The 14,088-nt window shown below is 51.1% G+C and overlaps 1 pseudogene; it reads left to right on the forward strand.

The window, feature by feature from the left end:
* Positions 1-11,098: 11,098 nt before the first annotated feature.
* Positions 11,099-13,452, forward strand: Fut4-ps1 (fucosyltransferase 4, pseudogene 1; annotated as a pseudogene).
* Positions 13,453-14,088: the final 636 nt, after the last annotated feature.

Below are 14,088 nucleotides of genomic sequence, written 5' to 3' on the forward strand. Positions count from 1 at the left end.
CCCTGGGTTCGGTCCCCAGCTCCGAAAAAAAGAACCAAAAAAAAAAAATAGTTCCACAAACACGCGTGTGGGTTCAGTGTGGACACAGGTTTTTATCTTTGGTAAATACTAAGAATGTGACAGCAGGATCCTGTGGTCAGAGCAAATTAGCTTTGTGGAAAATCACCATCTCCCTTTCCCAAGTGGCATGGCAGAGTACTCCGGTCCTCCTCATCATTTGTGCCACTGTGGCTCTCCTCTCATATCCCATATAGTTTTCATGAAGCTTTGCTCATCCGTTGTTATTTGAGCTTCTTAATGGAAGCATGGGAGTCATTTTTGCCATTTTAAAAGACGAGTCTCAGAGAAGGATAGTCTCATTCCCAAGGTCACACAGTAAATGGAGAGGATGCCGGGAATCTAACTAGCACTGCAGCATTTGTATCCACTGGGTACCCTTACTGTTATACCCAGACATCCATGAGTAAGGAGTGTTGAAGCATGTGTAGGAGTTTACTGGGAGAGGAAAGGCGAGAAACAGCATGGGAGATGGACGTAAGGACAGAAGATGGAATGGCTAACTGTCCAGGAGCACCCAGGGTGCTGAGTGTCCAGGCTCTTCTCAGAGCTGAGTCTCTTTCAAGTTCTCAGCACAGCTATGAAAGTCCAAATGTCCTGGCTGTCACACGTGCATCTCACTCAGGACCTGTCCCCATCTTCATGGTCTGGGGACAAAGGCCATCTCTGATCTCTCCCCTCAACATTAGAAGAAACTAGATGTGAGTGTGGAGTTGGGGTGGACACTTCCTGACCCAGGCTGGTCCTTTGAGGGCTCCCTCCCTGGCCTGTGCTCTTTTCTTCTGACTAACCAGCCTGCAGGAGTGGGTACCCCTCTACCCACACGCTCACTGTCCTCCCCCAACCCCACTAAGGATAAATCACCAGCAATGTGGAGCAGGGACTGACAGGAGAGGGAGGGAGGGAGAGGGGCCTGCTGTGCCCTCCCACACTGGCCTCTGACACCTGGAAAGACCATCAGTAGTCACTGACTGACCCCTTTGAGGCCCTCATTAAACACTCCTGAGGCTCAGGTCAGCCTGACACTCATAATCCTCCTGCCTCAGCCTCCCGTTGGAATGACAGTTATTTTCCATTAAACCCAGCTCCCGCCTTTCTTTAAGGCTGAATGAGGCTGGGGAGCTGCAGTTGCCTGAGTTGAAGCACAGAAGGAACCACAGAAGGTGAGAAATCAGAGAGGGAGTCTCCCAGCATGGTGAGCTTGTTTGAGCTGTCTGCAGGAGGTCCGGACTCCTGGCGACCCAGTATGTTTGGGAACTTAAACAAACTGGAGCAGATGTCCTTGATGACCGACAACCTGTCAACGATCCTTCTCCAGGCAACCTTCAGCTGAGCCACAGGAATCAAAATTTGGGGACCCTGGCAGAACTGAGGCCCCACACCTCTTGGGAATTTGCCCAGAAAAAAACAAAGCTGCTTAGAGTAAAGTTTGGAGGTGGAGCCCTGCCTAGAATCCCCCAGTGAGGGGGCTGTGGGCGTGGCCAGGGGTAGAGCCCTGCCTAGAATCCCCCAGTGAGGGGGTTGGGGGCGTGGTCAGCGTGGAGCCCTTAGCATCTCAGCAGAGAAAAGTACTTCTTAGCTCCTATTCAATTTGAGTTCCTGAACAAGGCAAGGGCCCTGTGCCTCTCCCCAGTCACATTATTTTGGTTCTTCAGCCTTCCAGGAGCTGTCAAAGAAGATGCTGCAGTCTATGCATCCTGGATAGAATTTGGGTTTTGCCACTTTGTGGGTCCTATGATTGTGAGCTCATTCGTGTCACCATGCCTCAGTTTCTCTGTCTGTCAAATGGAAACAATAGGCCAGCAATAGCTGTGCAGACACCCGGGTGGCTCGCTGCATCGACCGCTCTGATTTATGCCTCCTGTCTGGCCCACCACACTTAGGAGCCCCCGCCAGGCTCCAGCCTCCCTCCTGGCCAGCGGGGAGGGGCCGAGCGGGAAACAGGCTAATTTTAGTCCTGATGACACCCCCCCTGGCTTCCAGCCCTGTACAAACATCCCCAGTCAAGCTGGAGGTTCAAAGCGTCCTCCACCCCCAGCCGCCGTGGAAAGATGCTGTTTATTCATTCTTGTTGGCCCAGCAGCCCCAGCCTGCCTGTGCCTGCCACCCAGGACTCTGTCCAGAGCCAGTGTCGCCCCACCCGTGTCCTCTCCAAGGCCAGTGGAGGCCAGTGGCTCCCAGGGTCTAGCAGGAGTTTCTCTGGGAGCCCAGGACCCAGAGACTGTCTAAGCCTACTCAGACACTGCCTCTTGGGGACCTGAGGGCTCTAGGTAGTGCTCCACAGGTCTGGGAGTAGAATCTGTCAAGACGGGGAGGTTTGGGAATCAAACTTAGGATGCTCATTCATTCATTCATTCATTCATTCATTCATTCATTCACTAATTCACTCACTCACTCATTCATTCATTCGATTTACCGAGCACCCATTCAGTCTCAGTGAACTCAGTCAGAAACAAAGGAGCTGGCGAGATGGGTAAGCCAGGATAAATGATGCCGGCTCCGAGGAGGAGCAGGCACCCTGGGGAGTGGGAGAGGATAATTTACCGGCGTGATACAGGTCTCATCTAACCCAGGCTGTGGCCTCCAGCTTGCTCTGTAGCTGGGAGTGGAACTTGGGGCTCCATGCATGCTGGGTGAGTCCTCTACCTACTGAGTTGCAGTCCCGGCAGAAATGTGAGGCACCACTCCACATGCGCAAAGGTCTTGAGGTCGGAATGGTGAAGAAGCAGAGGGTCCTGGGAAGGTGAAGGGCAGAGGTTGGCCTCATACCCAATTCTCCTCCCATCGGAGATTAACATTTCTAGAATTGTCACCATGCTGACTTGGGAGGTGACAGGTCCAAGGACTGCAGCTGGGCTGCTGAAAGTCTCAGTAGCTGGCAGGTGGATTCCAGCTGTAAATGAGAGCTTCCGGAACATTCTGAGAGTCCAGGAGGGGAAATTATGACTCTCTAGAGAATGCTAACGGGGTGGCAGGGTGGATGGGGACAGATTCCAGAGTGTCTTCAGCACATGGTATCTCCATACACTCCCCGTGGTGCTGGGCCTGTTGCCCAGGTTGTCGACATTCCTAGCTTTTTTTTCTTATCCTAGTGTGGGACAGGTGTCCTAGAAAAAGAAAGTCCCCCAAATAAAAGCCTTAAAAACCCTATGATTTTTAACTTCTTCCTCACAGCCTTGCTGTTTTCCTTCTGGAAAAATCCTTGATCTCTCACACTCTCTCTGTGTCTCTCTCCCTCTCCCCCCCCTTTATTTAAACTTTTCAAACCACTACACCTCTACTCCCCAAAACATGCCTGAGAGAAAGGTGCCTTTGTTCTTGCCCTGCATGGTCTCTGGAATTTTCTCTGCCCTCCTGCATTACAAGGTCTTGTTTCTTCACACACTATTTGGCAAGGGGCTTTTTGCTTTTCTTTTTAAATTTCTTCCCTCTACTTGACAAAAGATGGCCTGGTGACATTTATTTCCAGAAACTGGAAATTAAGCATGCCTGGCCCGCCTCTTCGCCCACCACCAGCTGAAACTTACGCTGCATGAACCTGGCAGGTTTGGAGTGCCAGGGCAGGCAGACCCCAACGTGTTGGGGGCCTCAGGGTGAGGACAGTCTGGGGGCGGGCAACAAGGGGATGCCAGGTTTCTGTCACCTGGAGTTTCCCTAACTCCGGCTGGATTCTACCAATCCCAGCACCAGAGGGATGGGAGGCAGGGAGGGACCGAGTAATTCATTCATTCATCCATCCATCCATTCATTTATTCATTCATTTTAGACAGGGTCTGTCTATATAGTCTTGGCTGTCCTGGAACTCACTCTATAGACCAAGCTGGCCTCAAATTCATGGAGGCCTGCGTCCTTACTGCTGGGATTAAAGATGTGTGCCCCAGGCCAAGTTCTTAACAGTAACAGGAAGAGGATACTGAGGCCCAGGCTTGGGATGCCGTGTTTTCTAGCTCCTGTTCACAATTCTTTAGAAAGAAAGATACATAAAGACCCTTGAGGCTCCTGGATGGATGCCACAAAGTCTTCCATCCCCACAGATGGCACTGACACTGTAAGGGCCCATGACTTGCTGAAGACTGACTCACTGGACTCGCAGAAGTCCGGCATGATGGGGTCTCCCCATTGCTAAGATAGAAAGACACCCAAGTGAGAGCGAAGGTCCAGTTTAAAGCACGTTAGGGGAGTTGTGGCGTAGGTGGGCTTTATCTTACTCTATCTCTAGTCAAAAGCAGTAGTGAGAAGAGGGAAAGTATAGGACAGGAGTTTACCTGTGACCGACTGTGAAGAATCAGTTGAGATAACACACTCCCTTTGGACCAGCCTGTCTCACCCTCTCAGCACTAGTAAGTTCAGAGAAGTGCTACAACCTCCCCAACCACACACAGCTTCCAGAGAACAGTCTATACTTCAGACAAGAGGCCTGAGGCCAGATGGATCCATTTAGCACAGATCCACCTGCTGCAGGTGGGTTAGGACTGTAAATGAGGCTTTCGGGAATGTTCTGGAACAACTCTGGGTCTGGAGTGTGTACTACTCTCAAGAATGGTGAGAGGCCCAAGGCAGTGGTAATCTCAGCACTCAGGAGGCAGAGGCAGTCAGGTCTTTGAGTTTGAGGCCAGTCTGGTCTACAAAGTGAGTTCCAGGACAGCCAGGGCTACACGGAGGAAACCCTGTCTCAGAAAACAGACAGAAACAGTGCAGAAAGGAGACTGGGATAGGGTTGGTAGTGGTGAATCTCCAGGGCTCTCTAAGCCTCAGTCTCCCCATCCTCACAGTGAGTACCCAGGGAAGCCAGAGGTTTGTTCCAGCTCGGCCAGTGGAAAGAGGCAAAGCACCCTTGAAAGACCACAATGTGGGGGGTCTAGGATGCTTCTGACAAAGCCACCAGTGACCCCCACCCGGGGCCTGAGCCAAATCCTATGTGCCTATGGCTTCTGAGCCACCCACACAGCACACCTGGCTCCCGCTGTGTGCGGAGGGCCCAGAAGGCCTGACTGGAGCTTCTTTGAAGCAGCAGGAAAGAGCTGGTCCTGAGTTCACGGGGGCTGAGCATGGCCCCCCACCCTGAGTGACATAGTGGTGAGTCATTCCCAGCCTGGGAGCAAGTCCCCTCCATCATTGCAGCCTCTGGTCTCAGGGATGAAATTCCCAGCAGGCGTGTAAGCTGGGTCTGAGAGAGGCATTTTAGGACCAAACAAGAGCCAAGACCCCCACCAGAATGGACAGATGGCCCCACCCCCATCCTCGAAGCTGGTACAAGATGGCCCTGAGCCTGAGGAAGGAATTTCCAGCCTCCCCCTCCAATCCTAGACAATGGCATTCCTTACTCAGAGAGGGTCGAAAGAAGCCTCAGTCCTACAGCATTCTCATGAGGAGTGCCGGTTCCCACTGGGCGGGTTCCCTGTCCTCAAGGACTGGCCCTGAGGAATCAGTGGCTGGTCCCTCTGCTCATCTTGGGGCCAGCTGGGCAGCTGTGTTCAAGTTCTTGTCCACTTTGCCCAGCTATTGGACCAAGGTGGGGACCAGAAAGATCAGGTAGTACAAACACTCCTGAAAGAGAAAGTGTTTGCAGAAGAGGTTGTTTGGAGGTATAAGAGCCCACAGTGGCTGAGGAGGTGGCTTGAAGAGGGGACAGAGTTATGAGGGGGTAGGATGCTCAGGGAAGACATTACTCTTGTGGTACTGCTTGCCATCAAAGGGCTGGGGGATATCCAAGCATGACAACCTGAGTTTAAATCTCCAGAGTTCGTGGGAAAAAGCTACACTTACTGGTATTCCCCAGTGCTGGGAGGAGGAGACAGGAGAGTACCTGGGACTTGCTGATCATAAAGCCCGGATAAACTGGTGGACTCCAGGCTACTGAGACTTTGCCTCAGAAAAGAAGACTGAGAACAAGGGAAACAGCTGAGGCTGACCTCTGTCCTCTACAGACACACAGACACACACAAGCAGACACACACACACGGTTGCAAATTCATTTCCAGTCATGCATTCACACACAAACACATACATACATACATACATACATACAAACTCATGTATACACACATACACTCATGTATACACACATACACACATACATACACATACATGCACACACAAACACTCATGCACACATACATACTTAGGCATGCACACACTCATGTGCACATGCACATTCATGCATGCACACATGTGCATACACACACTTGTACCCACACATACATACTCATACACATATACATATACACCCAAGCACACATACATGCACACACACATGAAGTGATGTATGCACATGCATGCACTTTCACATACACATGCAAACACTCCTGCACACACTTATGAATGCACACACACACACACACACAGACACATGCACACGAGCGCACACACAGGTCTGCAGGTTCATTCCTAGTCCCCATGGAGAAATGGAATTCTCTGGGAGGGGTCAGAAGGAATAAGATAGAACAGAAGTTCTGAATGATCTCTGAACCCCAACCCTCCCTCGTTTGCAATTGGGGCTCAGCTAGGACTTGGGCTCAGCCTGGGTTAGGAGCTCAGCCCAAGGTCAGGTGCTAGCAGTTTCCCCCGGATGTATAATTATCCTTAGGAAGGTACAGTGAGGAGTCCTTGCAAGAATAGATTAGGGGAGTTAATGAATACACAGGAACATGATGACGTGAGTTCAAGAATAAGGAGCTAATCTACGTATGTGCCAGAGCCTCAAGTAGTTAGAAAATAGAAAAGGTGGGTCAACAGGCAGCCAGATCATGTGTCAACGGAATAAACTTTCTTATTACGGCCACGGCTGTGCACAATAGGAGTAAAGACATTGTCAATGTAAAGTCAGATAAAAGCTTGGAGTAGGTGTTTATGACACAGTGTGCTAACTGTGATGCTAAGCTGTGATGTCAGAGATGTTCTTAATTGTGAGCTCATAAAGTTATATACCTGCTGGGGAAAATAAACCACATGAGAGAAACTTATAAAAAACAAAACAAACAAACCAGAAAGTTGTGATCTGCTTTCTTGGGACATGTTTGAAGATTAGAAAACTGAAGCCATATGCTTGGTGACACTGAAATGAAGTAAATTCACAGAGGCCTGAGCTATTCAGGGCCTTCTCAGGTCTTCACAACAGGCTGGAGCCATCTCTCCAGCCCCTCTATCATATTTTTTAATAAATCTACCTTAGAATTATTAAGAAATTTCTATTACAACTTTACTGTACTCGATACAGAAAAAGTGATTTTAAAAAAATGACAAGGGCTGGAGAGATGGCTCAGTGGTTAAGAGCACTGACTGTTCTCACAGAGGTCCTGAGTTCAAATCCCTGCGACCATATGGTGGCTCTCAACCATCTGTAATGGGATCCGATGCCCTCTTCTGGAGTGTCTGAAGACAGCAACAGTGTTGTCACTTACATAAAATAAATAAATAATCCTGTTAAAAAAAAAAAAAGCCACAAGAACACTACTAGCAGAAAGAGTATACACCCCACAGTCAGTCCGGGGGAAGATAGCCTAGGCTGCAGATTCTGTCACACTGGGCTCATGGCACTGCCCCTGGCCATCACCCTGTCACTGCCTGATGATCTGACCTCTATCACCCGCCACTGGGCTGCACCCAGTGGTTTCTAGTCTGCAAGGGGTTCAGCAGGGTCAGGCTTAGGACTGTGGAAAATTCCTGCAGCCCTAGGGCCTGCTGGCTCCCACTGCAACCCACACTGATGATGGACGAGTGCCCGTGGCTCCAGGGGCTTCAGGGGCCCTCACACCTGTGTGTTGATGTGTGCTAATCCCCAGGGCCACCCCCACAATCCATCCTGCTATAGGTCAGATGAGAGTGAGCCACTTACTGCCAGGGACGGGTGGAATACAGGGTCTCGGGACCTCTTAGACTTCTACATACTCACTACCTCCTGGGCAGGAAGGCAGAGGCCTCCTGGGACCTTGGTGACCAAGCTCTCTTTATGGCAATTAGGGACATCTAGCAATCAAATCTCAACTAAGAGGGCCACTGCTAGACTGCGGATCAGTGAGCTGTGCTGTAGAAGTGGAAAATGAGCCCAGCTCTGGCAGCCTTGGTGTCCAAAAGCCAGGCTTCAAGCTGAAACCCCACATACTTGCAGACAACAGGCCCACATTAACCGACCAGAGCACTGTGCCTAGACGCCCACTTCAAGAATCCATTTTATTGGGGTTGGGGATTTAGCTCAGTGGTAGAGCCCTTGCCTAGGAAGCGCAAGGCCCTGGGTTCGGTCCCCAGCTCCGAAAAAAAGAACCAAAAAAAATAATAATAATAATCCATTTTATTCCATGAAATGAAATCTAACTTCTTTTCAGCCCTTCTGAGCCATTCTAGCATCTCTGTCCTCACCACACAACCCAGCCAGGTTAAGCAAAGTGAGCCACCAGGGCCCCAGGGAAGTCAGAGCCCTGGATCACCAGAAGTCATGGAAGGAAACAATGGTTTTCAACCACGAGCGAGTTCCCCGTGCATCTGCACTGCCGGAACAGTGACTCAAGTCATGTGCCCATCCCTCTGCCGGGCGCCTGTCTAGCTCCTGGCTGCTCTGTGCTCAAGGATGACTTCATGTGACCCCCTCCAGCTTCATCATCAGCGATCACAGAGATCTGTCTTTGTCACATTCCCACAGTTGCTGAAAGCACTCTGGACTTCCCCTGCCTCATGGCCTGGCACAAGCTCTTCGACCTCCCTCTTTTTCATCTAGACAAGGGGCTAAGGAACCTTGAGTGCTCTAAGCCACAGTCTCAGCCAAAGACCTAGGTGGAACCTTGAATTCAGGCCACTGTTCCTCCGAGGTTTATGTCTGTGGCTGGGACAGCGGGGGAGCGGCCATGAGCATAAAGGATAGAATGCCACACACTTCCTTCTTCTTTTCTCTCAGTTCTTCAGTACCCAGGGGAGGCGGCTGGTGCTGACACGATCTGGGGCTGAGGCTGCTTCCTGCTCCAGGTAAGGCCACTTGGGACGACAATTTCGCTTGTCCCATTCTGGAACATCTCTCTTGGAAGAGACCACTTTAGCCTGTCCTTCCTTTAATCTGCCCTAGCTTAACTTTGATTCCTGTTGTAGCCAGGGCTGGTCTAGGACCAATAGGTCTAATGGCTTACAGAGTGACTCAGACCAGAGCCAGTGGCCGGTGTCCACCAGCAGGTGTTTCACAGAGGCTGAGCCATCTGGATTTGTGGAGCAGGGAGACTCTTCCTGACTTTCGAGTGATGCTGATCCAGAGCAGGACCAGAAGTCATAGGAAAAAATCATATGGAAATCACAGGCTTCCTGGGCCCTGGCATCTGTTCATTTTCTCACACGACAAAAAAGGGGCAAACCCAGATCTGGGCTTTTCTGCTTGTCTTTTCAGTTGTCCCTGTGGTTGTTTTTCTTTCTGAGGGTTTCACATAGCACAGGCTGGCCTCAAACTTCTAATGTAGCTAAGGATGACCCTGAACTCCTAATCTTCCTGCCTCTACCTTTACCATGCCTGGATGACAATGGGTACCTCCATGCCAGGTCTGGGGGACAGATTCCAGGGCTCTGTGGGTGCTGGATGGACATTGTCCACTGAGTATCACCCCTCAGCCTCTGTTGTTTTGAGATGGGGCAGCCATAGAGTCCAGGTGACCCTGAATGCTGCATCATCCTGCTGGAATCACAAGTGTGATAGCCTGCCCGGCTGTGGCTTAGGGGCATTTTTCTTTTTTGCTTAGGTTTTACTGGCTTTTGTTCCATTCCAGGAAGGTGGGCTTTTCCCATTTCTCTAGGGAAAGGGTCTTGAGTCAGTGTAGACAGGGTCTGGACCAGCCTTCTTTGTTCTCCGACCCATGCTTTTCAAGTTACTTTTGAAAGCTGTCACTCCCAGTGGTTAGGGCTGTCTAGGCCAGGGTCATGCAAACTCTGATCCTGAACTCTGTATCTTTGAGGAACATAATTTATTGGAGTAATAAACATCAGTAACAGGAGAGGATCCATTCGAACCTAAGGCTTGGCCAGCCTGCTATGTTACTTTCTTTTTTCTTTCCAAACACCTTGCTAGGAGCCCAATTTAAACACCAGACCTGGACTTACCCTTCCCTCCACCTACCTGCCTGATTCAGCTTATACGGTAGGGAATGTAGACTGGAGGGTTATGGGATAGGTGAGAACAGTGGTGGACCTCCAGCCTGGAACTCCTCCGACTCCACTCCACACCCCCACCAGGGAATGAGGGGGAGTGGGCGTGGGCGTGGTCAGGGAGTGGAGCCCATCTTAGAATTCCCAGTGATGGGTTGCAGGTGGGGCTCAGCTCCAAACCCTGGGTTCCATCCCTGACAGAAGGGAAGGAATACTTTAGAAAGACCAGCAGTCGGGGCTGGGGATTTAGCTCAGTGGTAGAGCGCTTACCTAGGAAGCACAAGGCCCTGGGTTCGGTCCCCAGCTCCGGAAAAAAAAAAAAGAACCGAAAGACCAGCAGTCATTTGTTTCTAGAACTTTCTCAGCTCCCCAAATTTTACCATAGTCCATGATATTCCTACATGCGACCCACAAAGTTGTTATACACACTACTTTCTTTTAAAAACTTGCATTAATTTACTTATTATGTCTCCATGCACTCCATGGCCCATGTGTGGAGGTCAAATACCAACAGGCAGGAATTGCTTCACTCCTTCCACCATGTCCGAACCCGGGGATGGGGCACAAATGGTCAGGCTTGGTTGCAATGCAAAAGCAGTAGGAGGAAACATTCAAAAATCAACATTGGTTTGTTTGTTTGTTTGAAGAATTATTTATTTTATGTGTGTGAGTGCACTGCCACTCTCTTCAGACACACCAGAAGAGGGCATCGGATCCTGTTACAGATGATTGTGAGCCACCATGTGGTTGCTGAGAATGTACAGTGTATTCATATAAATAAAAAAAAATAAATCTTTTTTTTAAAAAAAAGGAGGAGGTGAACCCCAGGGCCAGGTCCTTGGGTCTGTGGCTCTTTGCTGTAAGTGGCATCCCTTGAGTGCTACCATCTGTCATATAAGAAACAATAACAACCTCTGTCACATTTGGCTGAGTGTGATGGTGCGTGCTGGAGAGGGAAAGTGTTCAACACCATGCTCCACTCCTGAGCAATTTGAGGCCAGCATAGGCTACATGGGGCCCTTCAGAACAGTTCAGATGCCCAGTAATATTGACACTGGCACCTCACTTTCCTACAGACAGCACTCGGTGACCTCCCCTGCCTCTCTTCTCTTCCCAGGTCTCCTGGCTCATGGATATGACCCTACTAGCCAGGGCACAGTGTCCCTGGTGTCTGTCTCTCAGGGCTGCTGGTACAGCTGCTGCTGGCTTTGTGCTTCTTCTCCTATGTCCAAGTATGCCATAACCACCCTAGCTCTCCAGCTCCTGATAGAGCCCCAGGACCAGCCTTTATCCCAGCTACCTGTGTCCCCAACCTCTCCTCATCTTACTGTGGACATGTACTTTCCACCACCCAGTGGCTCTGTCCCCCTGCTCCTAGATTCTCCCAGGCATGGCTGGCTGTCAGGTGACCATCAACCGGAGTGTGGACCCCCAAGCAGATGTGGTCCTCATCCACCACTATGAATTTAGCTCCAGTCCCAGGTTACAGCTGCCACCTCAGCCAAGGCCACTAGGCCAGCAGTGGGTGTGGTTCAGCATGGAGTCCTGGACGGTTACTTCAACCTCACCGTGTCCTATCGCATTGATTCTGACATCTTCATGCCCTATGTCTGGCTGGAGCTGTGGCTGGAGCCTCCAGTCCAAATCTAGGCCAACCTCTTTGCCAAGATCTGGTGGTCTGGGTCATGTCAAATTGGGATTCCAAGTCAGCCCGGGTGCTGTGCTACCCAAAGATTTGGAGTTACCTCCGTATGGATATATGGACAAGGACATATGCAACTCCCTCAAAGCAACATGATGGCAACTCTGGCCAGATACAAGTTTTATCTGGTGTCTGAGAATTCCCTTCACCTGGGCTACATCCCAGAGAAACAGTGGAAGAATGCTCTGGAAGCATGGCCCATGCCAGTAGTTCTGGGACCCAGCAGGAAGAACTAGGAGCACTTCCTGCCCCCGGATGCCTTTGTCCACGTTGATGACTTTCAAGAGCCCTGGAACCTGGCTCGGGACCTGCAGGAGCTAGACAGGGATAAATTGGGCTACCGACACTACTTCTGTGGGAGGGAGACACTCAGGCCTCGATTAGGGAGCAGGACCCTGGCATTCTGCAAGGTTCCAGTGAAGTGGCAGGCCAGGGTCCTGCAGGCAGGAGTGGCTTACCCAGAAGTCATCATCTGGAGCCCCTGGGTAACAGACACCTTTATCTGGGACCCTCTATGGGTATCTCAGCTGACCAGAGCCTTGGTTCTGGATCTTCACCTAGAACTTTGCCCACCAGGGATGTGGGTAGCCAGAATCCTGGGCAACCTCGAGGGAACCTTCCCTGGGACCACTGACTCCCCTGGATCCTGCCCACTGGTGCCTGGTGGGTCTGCCTCGATTGCTTGTGGTGTTTATGACACAACTAACTCCTGTGGTGATGGGGTGATCTGTCACAGCTGTCCAGAAGCGACCTTAATCTATGAGTCTCACCCAGGATGATTTTTGTTCTTTCCCTGGGGACAATTCTTAGGGCGGTGGGTGTAGTCGGACGCTCAGCCTTCTGGGTGGCCCTGTGTGGTGCCTGAGCCTAGGTGCAGAGCTGAGGCTGTGGGAGATACTTTGTTTACGTTTCCATCTCCTGGTGCGTTCCACCCAACTCTGCGGCTGGCATGTTGGAAGTGGGTGGGAGACAGGAAGCCAAGGTCTCTGCAGGCCTGGATGGGGGCTGCTTCCTCTTGCACGGGGACACACACCCACCTGGGCAAGGGAGTCTCAAGGAGTACAGCTTTGGGCTCCCAGACCAACTCTGAGGCTCTGTGGTCTGATCACACTGGAGAAACTGAGGCTAGGAACAGCCCCCCAAGGGGTTTTCACAGCACGGGAAGATTCTGGTATCTTGGCCACCATCGGCTGATTCAGCTGAAACCGAGTGGGAAATCCATCTCCTCACTCCTCCTGTCTCAAGAAGGCTGTGGGCAGCTGGACAGAGCTCCCAGCCAGAAGCCTGGCTCCAATCCCTCCTCCACAGAGACCACTCATGGTCGGGGCCAGCACCATGAATCCCTGCAGGGCACCCAGGAAGCCTTGCTGACTTGATCTGCATGAAGGGGTGGTCTTGGGAGAGTTTACTCTGGTGAAGGGGTGCATGTCCTTACCCTACAGATCTTTGGGGAAGCTGGACAGGGACAGACACCCCTGAAAACCCCATTCCAAGTATCTGGAGATGCCAAGGTTGTAACAAATTGATCAATGTGGCCTCACTCTTCCCTCACAGACCCCCTCCACCCTGATCTCTGGGGACATTGCCTAGCACCCTTTAGGCCTGCCAAGCGTCAAGGTGACACCAAGGCAAAAAAAAAAAAAAAAAAAAAAAAACCAAAAAACCCTGCACCCCAGTCTGGCACCCCAGTCTATGGCACACCCTGTCCTCCCATGCCCAGCCAACGTTTTAAGGGTACAGGGCCCTGGTCCTTGGGGACCCAGTCGAGCTGGCAGATGCTGGCTTGGGGCTGGATGGGGCTGGAACCCACCCCAGACCTGTCCCCGCCAAGAGGTGGGCAGTGAGGAAAGGGTATTTTTAGCTGGGGAAGGAGATAGACAGCCAGGGCCCCTGGAAGCCGGTCTGGTACAGGAGGCTGGGGTCCATCCAGACCTCGGATTCTTCAACAGCATAAAAGTTGTGGCTTGCATCTGTGTGTCCTAACCCTGGGAAGACACAACTCTTGAGGCATGGGTGAGCACAGGTGAGGACAGCCATTGCTGTCCCCTCCAATTTCATTTGTCACCCATGCTGATGACTCTGCATATTTTGTTTATTTGGGTTTGTGTTTGAGACAGGTCTAGAACTCAATCTGCCTCAGCCTTCGCTGTGTATGAGTGCGTGTGTGTGTGTGTGTGTGTGTGTGTGTGTGTGTGTACTTTCTATGTGTGTGACCT

Source organism: Rattus norvegicus, chromosome 9 (genome assembly GCF_036323735.1).
Source record: "Rattus norvegicus strain BN/NHsdMcwi chromosome 9, GRCr8, whole genome shotgun sequence".
In the NCBI taxonomy this organism is placed as follows: Eukaryota; Metazoa; Chordata; class Mammalia; order Rodentia; family Muridae; genus Rattus; species Rattus norvegicus.